The 13,433-nt window shown below is 42.3% G+C and overlaps 1 protein-coding gene across 3 annotated transcripts in view; it reads left to right on the top strand.

The window, feature by feature from the left end:
• Positions 1 to 2,061: 2,061 nt before the first annotated feature.
• Positions 2,062 to 13,433, top strand: part of TASOR2 (transcription activation suppressor family member 2) — an 80,585-nt gene continuing 69,213 nt past the window's right edge. For 2 of the 3 annotated variants that reach the window (XM_032593817.1, XM_032593816.1), the window contains exon 1: positions 2,062 to 2,139. The gene's annotated coding sequence lies outside the window, so the exon portion shown is untranslated. The remainder of the gene's footprint in view (positions 2,140 to 13,433) is intronic. The other variant, XM_030322162.1, reaches the window with a different exon arrangement.

The following is a 13,433-nucleotide window of genomic DNA, read 5'->3' on the forward strand; positions in this document are numbered from 1 at the left end:
GTACTTAATATCTCTCATTTGTAGAATTAATGCTATATGTGGTCTCTTGTAACCATGTAGAAGTGTTTTCCATGGGAAAATACTTAAATATTACATGCACTTAAATATTACATGTATTTATGCACTTAATTACATGCACTTAATTAAATATTACATGCGTGAAAATAGAAAAAAAACTAATTCAAAACGAAGTCAGGAAGCAATGAAGGGTTCTCCATGAGCACCACTCCTGGAAGCTTAGTTTATTTTTATTTTTAAATTTTTTTCTAAAATTTATTTATTTTTGAGAGACAGAGCACAAGCGGGGGATGGGCAGAGAGGGAAGGAGACACAGAATCCTAAGCAGGCTTCAGGCTCCAAGCTGTCAGCACAGAGCCCAACACAGGGCTCAAACTCACAAACTGTGAGATCATGACCTGAGCCGGAGTCAGATGCTCAACCAACTGAGCCACCCAGGCGGCCTGGTGGAAGCTTACCCCAGCAGGAAGATTTGTCTCCTTCCAGACAACAGCCCAGCCAATGAGAAGTGACCACAATATCTCCTCCAATGAAATGTCACAACTCCCTCTCCCAACTTCCTCCTTTATAAAAGTACACGTTCCTCCTTTGTCCTTTGGATTTGCCTGTAGTTCACCACCGTGTGCATGTCTTGAATGACATTTTGTTGCATCCACACCACTCCTGAAACAGAATGCTACAGGCACTAGTGACAGTCACAACAAAGTTTATTGTAATGAGAGGCAAGGCAGACAGATCGGGACCAACACTCTTGATCAGAGTGCAGCCTCGAACAGTCAGGGTACAGAGTTTTTATAGCCGATCACATCGTTTTATCATCACCTGGGAACAGAACAGAGAAACAGTTCCCAGATGAGTTAGAAACAGTTGCCTGATGAGGTGATTATTTCAGACTTTCTGTGGTTAAGTTGCAACCAGTGGCTCTCCTTGACCCTGGCTCTGATGTTCTTTTCTTTGAAGTTTTGTTTCCTTAATTGGTGAAGCCTGATTTACAAGAGTATGAAGCGTAATTTACAAGAGTAAAGCAAGGCTGTTATTTTTCAAACTACAGTGTCAACACAAAGCTGTTCTCTCAAGCTACACGTTACCCCTACACTACAATTTAACCCTTACAATTTCGTCTGTTTATAAACCTGGTAAAATTACGGTTCTATTTTTCAGGTTAACACTTCAACTTTTAAGGTTATTTTTAGGGCTGTAACATTTATTAAGCTACAAGGTTTTATAAATGTCGCTTTGGGGCAAGACAAAACAAGCGTATCCACCGCACCCTCACGAGACACGATGGGAGACAAACATTCCAGCCCAACGCAAGCCAGAGGCTGGAATATACGCAGAGCCATCATGGCGGCCGGACATGTTCCCGGGAACGTCTTCCGCATCCGGCCACGCACCAAGCCCTGGAGACACCCCGCTCGACTTCGCCCCTCCGGCAGCTGCGCACGCCAGACTCCGTACTCCAATCCCAGGGCTCGCTGCAGCGTCGCGCCTGCGCAATGGGGAGAGGCGAACGCCGCGTGGACGCCGGCCGCAGCCCGCGCCTGCGCATAGATTCCCACTCAGTGATTGGCTCCTGCCTTTCACCACGGTTCAGTTTTCACTTTCTCTTTTTTTTTTTTTTTTTTTTTTCCTCCCAAGCTCTCCGGTTCCTGAGGCCAGGGGTTTTACTTCCGGTTTCGTGCCTCTGTGTCTGAGGTAATCGACATGTTCTCTCAGGCCGGGGCGCGTCTCGGGGTCCGTTCTTTCCTATGAGTTTCTGTGGCAAGAGCGACATTTGGCTGACGAGCGTGGCGGTGCCTGCGGGCTGGGCGCCGGGGCCGCCGGGCGCTGCCGGCGTCGGTGCGGAGGGGAAGGACGCGCGGCGCGCCTCTGGAGAGCCTGTGCAGACCGCGCCGACGGCTCCCTCAGGAGGTCCCGGAGCCGGCGAGTCGGCGGCCGGGGAGAAGGACGGGCTCGGCGGGTGGTGAATCAGCCCGGAAGTCCCTGTCACATTCGGCCGCGGGGACCGCGAGGGAGGAAGCGCCTGCGTGGAGAAGCGGGCGGCTGCGAGCATGGGGAAGAAACTGAACCAGAACCTGAGATTCCGGGGGGCGGCGGCGGCGGCGGCAGCTCCGAAGACAGGTGAGCCTCCCCCGGGCTGGGCGCCCCTCGGTGCACCTGGCAGGCTGGCCGGAGGAGCCGCCGTCCTCCCGGCGGGCTTTCGCGGAGGCTCGTCGGGGCTTCGCTATTGTCACTCAAACCCGGTTCTAATTGACGTTTGCCGTCGCCTGCTTTTCTCGCTTGCCGGGAGCCAGACGCTTCCTTGCGGGTTTGCTCGGGGCGGGGGGCGGGGCGGATTTCAGGCTGGCTTGGGCGGCGCTGCTCCTTCGAGGAGTCCACCCTTGGTCGCCCGCGGCCGTTCGCGGTGCTGCTGGCCGAGGGACCCCAGCTCGTGGCCGCGACGTCAGCATTTGACACGTCTGTGGGGGGGCTTCCGGAGTGCTCTTTCCCCCTGGGAGGCACAACGTCCAGGGCTGTTGAGGCGCGTCCCCCGAGCTGCGCGTCCCCGGCGGGCGGTGGAACGATCCGTACTCGGGCGAGCTTGGCTCCCCGGGCTCCCCGGGCTCCCCGAGCTCGGACTGGCTATTCGGTCGTTTTGTTTTTTTTTTTTTTTTTAAGGCTTGTGTGTGAGGTCTGCCTCTCGGGTTTCCTTCCTTCTGGGTGAATCCACGGCGGTGCGGGACCTTTCCTTCCTTCGCGCAGGGCTGGAGGGAGGGGGTCCGTGCACGGGGCGGGTCGTTGGGCAGAAGACTCCAGGGGCGCCTAAGCCGGGTGGTAGTTGTGTCTGTGCACGCCCACCCCGCGCGTTCAGCCACCCAGCCGCGTTGCGTCGGGGAACGCGGCACGTTAACCTCGGGGCTTGAGGAGGGCGCTTTGCACATCCTCAGGTTTCACGGAATCCGTACTGGTCTGTTTGAAGTCAAAAGCTGAAATAGGCCCGCCTTACCCTTCTTTTACTTTCCCTGTAAGGTCAAGTTAGGCCGGTGGGGTTCATGAGCAAAAAAATACACCAGGAACTTTTCAGTGTCGAGAGAGTATACGGTGTTACTGGGGTAACGTTAGCGATCCAAGGGCCCGCTGGTGCTTGAAGTGTCGGAAGGGGGAAAGGGGTGTGAGATTGGGAGGAAGCCGACTCCGGAGTTTCCTAACAAAGCAGCTGTGACGATACTCTTCGGTTGGAAGACCTGCCTTCTCGAACTGGACAGGGCCAGGCAGCGTGTTCGGCCCATCCGTGAATGACTAACCCAGACTAGAGGAAAGTAAAAAGGGACCAAGTGTACATGATGACTGTAGGGAAGACAGAGAACAGTGTTTGAAATGTGGGGTTTTCGGGACATTTGCCCCAGTGTAACCGGGTCTCTTTAAAAAGAGCTGTATTGCAAGCATCTGCTGAACTCCAGACATAGTTGCTCAAATGAATTAAAATTCCCGAAGTGCCTAAAAACACTCGAGACGTAGTGTTTGTTAAATGCGTGTAGTATATTGTCTACTTAGTGTAGTTAAATAGGTAATGGCGTCTTTACCATTACCAAACGGGTCTTTTATTACTGGCGGACATTTATTTTCAAGTTTTACGGTGTTCTGGTTATTTTTTTTCTTGTGACAAGCAATGCATCGTGTGCCAGTGATAGTATTTCTGAAGAGTTGATTCCCTATGAGAATGCTGGCTATTAATGCTGTGAAATTGTCCTCAAATAGTGTATCCTTAAATATCTACTATCTAAGGGTATGCTTTATTTCCCTGCTAGCTAGCCAGCAGTGGACGTTAACAGTATTTCTTTCGTATCTGACTAATTTTCTAACTTGAAAATAACATTTTAATTTTTATCTTCCTTGGGTGGAAGGACATTTTGGCTGGGTCATAATCCTTGCCTTTTTTTTTTCTCCCCTTAATTGGGTTCAAAACTCTTTGACCCATTTAGCTACTACCGCACTGTTTTAATTATTGTAGCTTTGTAATACATTTTGGTACTTTCTTTTGAAAAAAGCTTTGGGCTTTTTTTGCATTTTTCTTCCAGGTGAAATTTAGAACCATCTTTCCAAGTTCTATAGAAAATCTTGGGATATTGGCATATTGTTTGTGATTGCATTGAATTTATAGATTAATTTGAGAAGAGACATTCTTTTGAGTTTTTCCTTCTAGGAGAGTAGGTATGTCCCTTTGTTTCTTCTATTAAAATTTTTGTCGTGAAGTGTACCATTTATATGTACTGTTAAAAAAAAGTATATCTGTGTGCCCAGCTTAACAGGACATCACAAGCACCTTACAAGCTTTTGTGTGTGCCTCTCCCCAGAAGCATGTATTGCTGCCCCATCACCATGGTCATCCTGAATTTTGTGTTAATTATTCCCTTGCCTTTCTGTGCAGTTTTATCACTTAGGTATATATTCTTAATCAACACACTGTTTACTTTCACCTGTTTTTGAATTATGTGAATCACTTAAACATTATGTTTCTGAAATTCATCAATATTGAAGCATGTGCCTGTAGTTCAGTAATTCAGAAACTCTTTGGTCTCATGACTCCTTTATGATCCTAAAAACTGTCGAGGACCCTAAAACGTTTTTTTTTTTATATGGATTATATCATGTTAGTTATTAAAACTGATTGATCTTAAGTATAGTAGATATAGTATCTATTAGTATATGTATTGGCACCTCTAAATAATGATAATAAGCCTCTTACATCTTAATATAAATAACATTTTAATGAAAAAAAACTATTCAAAAATTAGTGACAAGAGTGGCATTGTTTTTACATTTTTGCAAATACCTTTAATGTCTCAGTATCATGTCTGCTTCTGCATTCAGTCTGTTGCAATATATTGTTCTGTTTGAAAGTATATGAGGAACGGGCACCTGGGTGTCTCAGACAGTTGAACATCAAACTTTGCCTCAGGCCATGATGTCACAGTTCAAGGGTTTGAGCCTTGCGTCAGGCTTTGTGCTGACAACTCAGAGCCTGGAGCCTGCTTCGGATTCTGTGTCTCCCTCTCTCTCTGCCTCTCCCCTGCTAGCTTGCTCGCTCACTTGCTCTCTCTCTTTCTGTCTCAAAAGTAAATAAACATTTTAAAAAATGAAAAAAAAAAAAAACAGAACAAAAGTATGTGAAGAAAATCCAGACTCACTCAGCTGTGTATTTAGGAAAGGGAGAAATGTTTTAATAACCTTTTAAGATAGTTATATTTTTCTCTGATACTCCTCAAAGCCCAACAGTTTCTTTAAAGGTTAGCTGTAGTGTAAAATTTGAAGTCATGTCAGTGAACTTCTCAAACTCTGTGACATGAAAACCCATTGGTCTATCTTGAATTTGGAAGGGATATTTCATCTACACATTGGTCATGCAGTAGATACTAGTCTACTGAGTTATGTAGATCTCTCAAATTAGGACACCTTGTGGTATGTATCAAAGAACCCACTTAAGCGTCATCACCACTTTGGGAACCAGCGCTGAAATACATTCATTTTCATTGAAGTATAGTGTATAGTAATCTACTGTACGAATGTGTTAGAAATGGATTATATGCTTATCCGTTTTATTCTTTATGAACATATTGGTTATTTCCAACATGGGGCTGTTATAATTAGTGCTGCCATATATATTCTTGTTCATCTTCAAGTGAGTGTATAGACTACTCTTCCTTGGGCATACTAGTAATGGAATTGCTACACCCACTAGGAGGACGTGCGTGGGTTCAGTTTCATTAGGTAATGTGTAACTTTTTCCAAATTGTAGTTTTGAGTTATTCTCCACTAATTTTGAATGAAATCTCTCCACATTTGGCATTGCCCAGGTTTTTAATTTTTGCTGGTCTAGTGGAAATGAAATGTTATTGTGGCTTTAAACTGCATTTCTGTGATTATATAAAAGAAGTTAAATGTTTTTTTGTGTGTAATGTTTTTTGTCACTTTTTCTATTGGGTACTTATTTTCTCTTATTCATATGAATGAATTTTTCTTACATGTATTGTACGTACAAGTTGATGAACTCTATTGTTTAAAAATTAGAATAATTAAACAATTAAAAATATATAAAGACATACACAGAAAAAATCTTTCCTGTACTGTCCAACTCATTCCCCAGTGTTTGTTTTTTTTTTCCAGTGTTTGTTTTTATATTCCTCTTTCTTTAATGCATTTTTTTAGACATTTATGTATTTTTGAAAGAGAGCACAAGTGGGAGAGGGGCAGAGAGAGAGGGAGACACAGAATCCGAAGCAGCCTACAGGCTCCCAGCTGTCAGCACAGAGCTGGACACCGGGCTCAAACTCACGAACAGTGAAGCCAGATCATGACCTGAGCCGAAGTGAAGTCGGATGCTTAACTGACTGAGCCACCTAGGTGCCCCGCTCATCTCCATTTAAATTATGTTCTTCCCGTGAGAGGTCTTTTAAGATAGTACAGAAACAGTCGCCCAGAACACATCATAAATGTCTGCGTTCTACAGGCAGGAAACAGATGAAGTATTCAGTGATATTTAGTGTGCTGCTTTGAACCCCGTCCTTTGGTTATCTTAAACAGTTGCATTATTTTTGTTTGTGTTTTATAGTTTTTGTTTTGTTTTTGTTTTTGAAAGAGCGGGAGGAAGGGAGGGTCAGAGACACAGAATCCAAAGCAGATCTAGGCTCTGAGCTGTCAGCACAGACCCCTGATGTGGGGCTTGAACCCATGAATCGTAAGATCATGACCTGAGCCGAAGTCAGACACTTAACCAACTGAGCCACCCAGGCACCCTATATTCCACTTTCTTAATCTGATTTGTGCTATGCTACATTTTTTCCCCCACTTACCAGTATATCCTAGAAGTCTTATATGCAAATCAGTATATAGAAGGCATGCTCATTCTACAGAATAAGAACAATAGTCAGTCATAGATCATTTGTTTCTGGTCTTTTGTGGTTAAAAACAATGGTGCATGGAGTAATTCCGTAGAATTGTCCTTTTGTATGTGAGCAGGTTTTTCTGTTATATTAATTTCCAGAACTGTGATTACTGGGTTGAAGGTTAAATGCTTTTGAAATTTTGAGAAGTATTGCCAAACTCCATTTCCTGGGATTTTGCACTTACCTGCGGTATACTGAAGTAACTGTTTTCCTAAAGCACCCTCCCCCTTACCTTCCCCCTCCCCCCACAGGATGCATTGCTAAACTTGTATGTTTTGACAGTTTGATAAATCCATTTACAGATCATTATGACTGAGCATCTTTTCATAAGTTTAAAAGCCTTTTTTTTTCCTTTGTACTGTTCATATCACCTACCCATTTCTGTTTTTTATTGGGTTGGTGGACTGTAGGACTTCTTTACACATTCTGGGTACTAATGTTTTATAGTTAAATGGGTTGCAAATACCTTTTCTTTCTGTGATGTAATTTTAAAGATTTTCATTTTATGTCTGTATACTTGGGATTCTTAATTGTGGGTAGTGTGGAATATAGATATAATTTAATTTTATTCTCAGTAGATAACCAGTTGTGGTAGAATTTACCATTGAATCCACTTGCGTCTGAAATTTTATTGGTGGCAAATTTTTGACTAGTGATTTAATTTTTTTTAGTGGTTACAGGATTACTGAACATTAAAAAAAATTGTCAATATTGATTAGATTTTTGTAGGTCTCTATTTTGTCTGAATTTTTAATATTTATAGGCACAGAGTTGTTAAAAGTACCCTCTTGCTATTTTTAATGAGTGAAGTGTATGTAATTATGTCTCCTTTTATCAGTTTTGATGTTGAATATTTTTCCCTTCCCTCCATGCTGTTAATTCATCTTGCTCATAGTCTGTTACACTTCATGATTTTCTCTATCATACATTTCTTTTTGTGTTTTTTATTCATTTGTTAAACTCTTTGGAAAAAGTTATAGACTCAGGCACTTGTATGTTTTTGATGTCTCTTTTAAAGAGCATCTGTTGGAATTTTTAAATGCAGTTTTAGGGGCGCCAGGGTGGCTCAGTCAGTTAAGCCCATCTCTTGATGTCCGCTCAGGTCACAGTCTCACGGTTTGTGAGATCGAGCCCCATGTCAGGCTCTGTGCTGACAGCGTAGACCCTGCTGGGGATTCTCTCCCTCCCTCTCTCTTTCTCTGTCTCTGCCCCTCCTCCATCCACTCTCTTACAAAATAAATAAATAGGAGAAAATTTTTTTTAAAATGCAGTTTTAGGGCATGGGACATATAACCTATTTACATTCACTGTAATTGCTCTTATTTTGTGCTGTTTGTCCTGGCTTTTCTATGTTTCTTTTCTCTCCCTTTTGTTAGTTATTAAATATTCATTTAATATCTTTATCATTCCATTTTCCCCATGTCCTAGTTTGGAAAATAAACTTTTTTTTTTCTTTTTATAATTCTCCCAGAAATATGCATCCTTGACATTTAAAAACCTGAAACAGGGGCACCTGGGTGGCTCAGGCAGTTGAGCCTCCTGCTTCGGCTCAGGACATGATCTTGCGGTCCGTGAGTTCAGGCCCTGCGTCGTGAGGCTCAGTGCTGACAGCTCAGAGCCTGGAGCCCACTTCGGATTCTGTGTCTCCCTCTCTCTCTGCCCCTCCCCCGCTCATCCTATCTCCCTCTCTCTCTCTCTTTCTCCTTGTCAAAAATAAACATTAAAAAAATTTTTTTAACCTAAAACAAAGCAGAACAACAATACTTTTACCTTCCTCTTAGACAATACAAGAACCTCAAAAATTTAACTTCACTCAGCCCCTGTATGACTTATATGTTATCATATATTTTAATTTTTTAAATAATATTCTTACCAGACAGAAGGAGGCCTGTTTAGAATTAATGTTGTGTTTTACAGTTGGTGCTTATTTACATTTCCCCACATTTGTACTACTTTTCTCTATTGCTGCTTTTATCTTTTATTTAAAAAAAATTTTTTTTAATCTTTCTTTATTTATTTTTGAGAGAGAGAGTGTGAGCAGGGGAGAAGGAGATACAGAATTGGAAGCAGGCTTCAGGCTCTGAGCTGTCAGCACAGAGCCTGACGTGGGGGTTGAATTCAGGAACTGTGAGATCAGGACCTGAGCTGAAGTCTAATGCTTGAACGACTGAGCCACCCAGGTGCCCCAACTGCTTTTATCTTTTAGAACATCCTCTAGGGCCCTTTTCCTTCTGTTCAAAGAATATCCCTTGGGATGGCTTTTACTGAAGGGTCATTTGATGATGAACTGTCCCTGCTTTTGTTTGCCTGAAATTGTCTTTGTTTCACTGTCATTTACGGAAGATGTTTTTGCTAAATAGAGTGGTTTCTGTTGGCAGTTGTTTAGTACACTGAAGATCTCCTTCCTCATTCCTTCGTTTTTTTCCATTATTGCTATTGAGAAGTCAGCTGCCAGTCTCTCAATTCCTTTTTCTCTGGCTGCTTTGGTATTTTTCTTTTTGTCTTTAGCTCTTGCTATTTCAGAGTAATGTATCTTTATCTTGCTTGGAATTGTTTGGCTTCTTAAATCCATAAATTAGAGAGTTTTGAAATGTGTTTGTTGGCTATTCATAATTCCTGAACTGTGAATTTCCAATTCTATCTTCTGTTGATCTGTCCATCTTAATGTATAAATCAGTCTTTTATAATCTGTATATATAGTAAATATTTTCTCCTGTTCTTTTGCTTTTCTCTTCACTTTGTCTCTTACAGCCTTCCCCAACAGAATGCATTGCCAAACGCATGGATTTATGATAATCTGATAAGTGAGAAGTGAAACTTGACAATGAAACTCTGGAACTAGTCTTTTGGGAGAAGGGGTAGGACTATGACTACGGTTTCTGTGCTTTCATCGTAAATGGTTTTTTTAGACGTTTCTTCTTTTTAGACCAATGTTGGTAAAGTATATTTTTATAGTTTTCAAATTAATTGGTGTAAGCTGTGTATGATAACTTATAATTTTAGGAATATCTTTCCTGTATTTGTGGTTATAGCCTCCTTTTCTGATATTTAATTTTTCTTTCTTGATTATATTTGCCACAAGGTTATTTCATTTATGCTAAAAGTAACAGTTTTTATTGATTAATTCAGTTGGCCTTTTGTTTTTGTTTTAAATTTGGCTTCTCTTTTTAAAATTACTGCTTTTATCATAAGAAATGTCTGGGGCATACTTTGTTTTCCCTTAATAAGATTTTAATAATAACTTAATTGGATAATTAAATCCCCTGCTATATTCTGTGTAAAGGCTCACTACTTTCCTTGGCATGGTGAAATGGACCCTGTTTAGAACTTTTTGAGTACACCTGCTCCCTCCCTCATTAGAATATTCAAGACCCCAACTCCTGAGATCCAGTTTGACCAGTTGAAGTACCTGCTTTACCTGTGGTTATCCTTTCTCTGGGAGCCACTGTCAGCGAAGAGTCCTCTTCTTTGCCCAGCGCATTTGGAATGGGATATTTCTAGGGGTGTGAGCAAAAAAAAAAATCATTTTTGTTATGGCACAAATTAGGTCACTCTTTCATCATATGTGACAAACGAATCCAAAGCAGGTTTGAAAATGTAATTGTCCCTGAGAAAAATTTATTCTTAGGATTTTCTTGTAAGAGGTACAAAACTACCTAACAATGTCCTTGTAATAAATACAGGAGTAAGTGTCATGCAGCCATTTCATTGCAGGCTGATAGTTTAAGGCACAAATTAGTTAATCCGGTTTGATAAGGAGCCAGAACAAAGGTCAGTTACTTTCTACAGATGTCTAAAAATGACACCATATAAACTTCGAAATGGTTCCAGTAAAAGGTGCATAATCTTGAACGTGGAAAATATAGTGGCCAAAGAATCTATATAGCATGGCAAGAGAGAAAACAAAATTTGGTAGATACAAGAATATAAGCATCTGCTTAATATACAAAAATACTTTTTACTGTCAGAGTGGATTCTGAGGATGTTAAACCTATCTTTAAAAATTGAATGTTAAATCCAAAAGTAAATGAAAGTTAAATGAAAATGTCATAATGCGTGGGTAGATCTCATTTCACACAATGGATATAATCCTCCAAAAATGTTTTTTTTTTTTAAATTTCTCTTCCACTGGATATACTAAATACCCAAAGTGAGTTTGTTATTTTAAATACTACATAATTAATCGACGTGATTCATTATGATTTAAGCAATTTGCTTTGTGAGTTCAGATTTTCCTGAATGTTTTCTGTATGTACAACACAATAGTGGTAATGATTCTCTAGGATCTCCTGATTAGATTTTCCTCTAGCAAATGCAGATATGGTTTGGGAAATGCATGTGGATGTCTTCTCTAACTTTGTTAAAACATGAGTGAAAAGCAAAGATGTCCTTGGGTCAGGCCAAATACTTCATGCCCCCTCCCTCAGTTTTATTTTTGGTAGATTTTGTTAGGGCTGCGGGGCTGTGTGTGTGTGTGAGTGAGAGAGAGAGAGAGAGGGAACCCCCATCCTGACCACAGGTGCTTGATATCAGCATCTCCTGGAGTATGTGGAGTACTCAAAATCATGTTCTATGGACCTATTTTTGTAAATTCTACAAGAAAGCCCCATGAAACTGTAACTGGTGGATTTATATAGACGATACTGGGAAAGCTTTATAGGGGCACTGATTTGGAATAATTGGGGATCACTGTAGTGAAAAGGCCTGGATTTCAGCTTAGATCTGAGGTTTGCCATCCGTCATCACGGCTGAGAGCCCGCGGGCAAGACCCTTGAAGAAACGGAAGCTTAGAGCAGTCACTGTAAAATACCTATGAACACCTAGGGGTATTGGGAGACCTCAGAGGAGGAAGGACCAAGGGCGCTCCGCTTGATCCGCCAGCCCTGGAACCTGATTGCAGCTCCCACGACCCCCTTGCCGGGGTCTGCACCTGGGGGTCTGGGCCCTGCGCCTACGCCGTGCGCCGGCTCGCGGTCGGCGGTCCTCGTTGACTTTTAAAAGGAGCAGCCCCGCGCCGCCCTGGCTGCCGCACTGGCCTCTGCTGGCGGGAGGGGGCCGACCGGGCCGGCGGGGCAGGGGCGCAGCCCCCTGCCCCATGTACCATGAGGTGAGGGAGGGGCCGGCCCCCAGCACGGGCCCGGCCCCCCACTGCTGCCAGGGCGCCCCAGCTGGCCGGCCAGCTGCCTTCCCCAGCGCCGGGCACCAGCGAGACTGGAAGAAGGGACAGACTAGGTGTCTAACCTTTAGGGGACTTTAGGGAATGAAGCTTTGGGGGGGTGGGGGAGGGGCTTCTGGAACAGGTTGGAAGGTCCATAAAGGCTTCCCGAGGTCCTTGCTCCGCAGTCCTCCCTGGATTCTGTAAGTATGGTGGTGAGGAAGCCCTTGCGGAAACTTCTAGAGAGCAGGATTGCTTCTTACAACTCTCCCGTGTGTGCAGACGGTCCGTGTTTTAGGTCATCTTCTGAAATGTAAAACAGTGATACAGGTGTTTTGTGCTTCGTTCACATTTGCTTTTTTATTCCTTCTGTGTATGATTATCTGGGCATGAGAAAACATTTAAACTTTTGTGTCTGGCAAACTTTTTTATATCTTTTAAAAATTTTGTGAAAATCCTACGTTTCTCATTCCATAGTATTTTCTTTTTTTTAACAGAACACTTTGTTTATGGGGCTCCATTGTTTTGCCTTATGGCAACTGTTATTTCCACTTGTTTTCTTTACTTTGTCTTCATATTTAAAAAACTAGCTTGCTTCCACTTAGGGCTGTAGGAGATCTCTTTTTTTTTTTACAAAGTGAAAATTGCTTTATTTTCCCCAGATTGTATTTATGCTTATGTCAACTTTTAGATAATACAAAAAGTTACAAAAAAACAAAAACAAAAATTACCTATACTTGACCCACCTAAATATAACTTGGTATTGAGTACCTCCCGTGGTGCTGTGAGCTCTGCTGGACACTGGGGACTCTGGTGAACAAGAGAGAGTATCTGCCTGCATAGATCTTACAGTCTGGTGGGGGAGATGAGCCCCCAAAAAGGAAATTGATAAAATAATTGCATGTTGTAATGAGTGCTTTAAAGAAAACACTAGTGCTTTATAAAGAAAACAAGGTTTCTCTGAGGGAAAAACTTGTAGATTTCACTAAAGGAAGAACAGGAACTAAGCCATGGACGGAACAGGAGAAAGAACGTTTTAGTCAGAAATAACAGCATATGCAAAGGTCTGAAAAGAGGAAAGAGCCTGAATCAGAAAGATCAGTATAGCTGGAACTCAGTGGTAAGTCAGGGGAAGGTGGGTCAAGGTGAGTAGAAAAATGATCTGGAAAATGAATTGATTCATTACATAAGTGTTTATTGAAACCTTATTGTGTACCAGGCACTAATCTAGGCACTGGGGATACAGCTTGGAAAAGGACAGATTCCCTGTACTCATGAAATGAATAAACTAGTGCTGAGAGGATAACCAAATAAACAAGAAAGATAGTGGATGTTGT

The sequence above is a fragment of the Lynx canadensis genome, chromosome B4 (assembly GCF_007474595.2).
Source record: "Lynx canadensis isolate LIC74 chromosome B4, mLynCan4.pri.v2, whole genome shotgun sequence".
NCBI lineage: Eukaryota > Metazoa > Chordata > Mammalia > Carnivora > Felidae > Lynx > Lynx canadensis.